Below are 2,027 nucleotides of genomic sequence, written 5' to 3'. Positions count from 1 at the left end.
TGGCTATTAGTCCTGGTATGTCTCCTACTAGTAGCAAGGGATTTTAATATGCTTATATCTCTCATTAGCTCCTATGCTTAGGGCATGTTCATTTGGGTTGAACTCAATGGAAGTCAGGAAGTTGGAGAAGTGGCACCTCCATGAAGTAACTGAAGTGGTGTCACTTCCGGTTATTCATACATTCATTTGGGCTGAAGTGACACTTTCCTGAAGTCCCAAGTTTTCCACTTCCTATGTTCATTTCTATGAAAGTGGGATCACTTCATGATTGCTTCCAAAACATGTTTCTTTCTACGAAAGTGAGGGAAGTGAAGGGAGTAAATTATAATGTTAAATATTTATAATGATCAACTAATATTTTAATTAATATAATTTTAAATAATTTATAATGATATGCAAAGTATAACGATAATAATAACTATAAAATAATATTGTTGTTATTATTATGATCTATATTATTATATAAATAATTCAAGAAAATAGATATAAAATTTTTAAAAAAATTAAAATAAATATGTGAATGAAATGAAGTGTTATTTTTATGTTTTTAAAATGATCTCAAATTATGCATGGCTAAAAATATTCATTCATTCAATAATTTCGTATATTTAAATCCACAAGTGCAAATATAGAAACATCGACACAAGGTTTGCATTATAAAATTAATAGAAATACAAGGTTTTCATTATGAATTCATTCAACCAGTGCAAGGTGTTCATTACAAATAGCAATACAATGTTTCAAGGTTTGCATCACAAAATCATCCAAGGAAACAAGAAACGCCATCCAAGGATTGCATCACAAACGACATCTATAAGAAACACCATACAATGTTCCAAGGGTTGCATCACAAACAACATTTATAAGAAACACCATACAAAATCATCCAAGGAAACAAGAAACACCATACAATGTTCCAAGGTTTGCATCACAAGAAACACCATCCAAGATTTGCATCCTGCAAAACAAGCAATCATAATAAATCCAACTTGGTATTCAGCTTGTATTAAATAATGCATATGCAATCCTTACCTTTGATGCTAACATCAACGGCTAGAATTCTTTATAGATTCAATATATTCACCCAACCATATTTTTCGAAGAGATGGCTTCCTTAAGTAGAATAATTTAGCTTGTGCTTTGTTAGTCATTAATCTGTGAAATACCATTCCTATGTCCTTATCGTCATAACCTTCCATGTCCCATAGATCATTGATAGTTTTTCCTTCCATGTTTTCTTTCTTGCTCCGTCAATTGATGTTTCCGGTTGACCCAATTTATCTCCAACAATCTCCATTCCAACATTTGCACCCATGGTCCTTGTTATGCAACCAGACCTAGCGGTTGTCTTACTTGTAGTTGACCTTAATATTTCATGTCTTTAACTATTTGTCTCAAAAGCTTCACAGTCCATTGGCTCATTAGGTGTAGGGACATCATCAGGGATTATACTATGGTCATCTTCAGGGAGTGTACCACCAAATTGGTCATAGATTGATCATGCATGATCACTGGTGGCATGGTCATCTCCAGCAACCAAATGTAACTCCTCAAATAAAGATATGGGTTGTTCAAGTACTCTTTGGCTTTTGGATGTCCCTTTGAAAAAAATTAAATTAAATCAAAGTCATCAATCATATGTTATATATATGAATTACAAAAAAAAGATATGAAATAAATTAAATTCATTCAAGTACTTCTACATATGTACAGTATGTCTCATCCTCGAGCACTAGCATTTTTTCTGAGTCATTTCACCCAACACCACTAAGTTTCATTAATTTTTTGATGTCTTGATATTTTTGCTTCAAGGTGCGCATGTGGTTCTCCACATTATATGCATCCATGCAAGCATTGGGGAATCTATTATTGACAACATTCGCTACTTTAATAAATGCTTGACATTTGAATGACTTATTAACCTTCAACCTACTCTTTTCCATGTCAGCAAGTAATGGTATCCACACATTTGTCCATTTCTTTTGTCCATCTTTTATTTGGTGTTCCTTTTCGTTTTTTAGTTGGTG

This window comes from Dioscorea cayenensis, chromosome 12 (assembly GCF_009730915.1).
Source record: "Dioscorea cayenensis subsp. rotundata cultivar TDr96_F1 chromosome 12, TDr96_F1_v2_PseudoChromosome.rev07_lg8_w22 25.fasta, whole genome shotgun sequence".
Taxonomy (NCBI): Eukaryota; Viridiplantae; Streptophyta; class Magnoliopsida; order Dioscoreales; family Dioscoreaceae; genus Dioscorea; species Dioscorea cayenensis.
The sequence above is the reverse complement of the archived record's forward strand: the minus strand, read 5'-3'. Positions refer to the sequence as shown.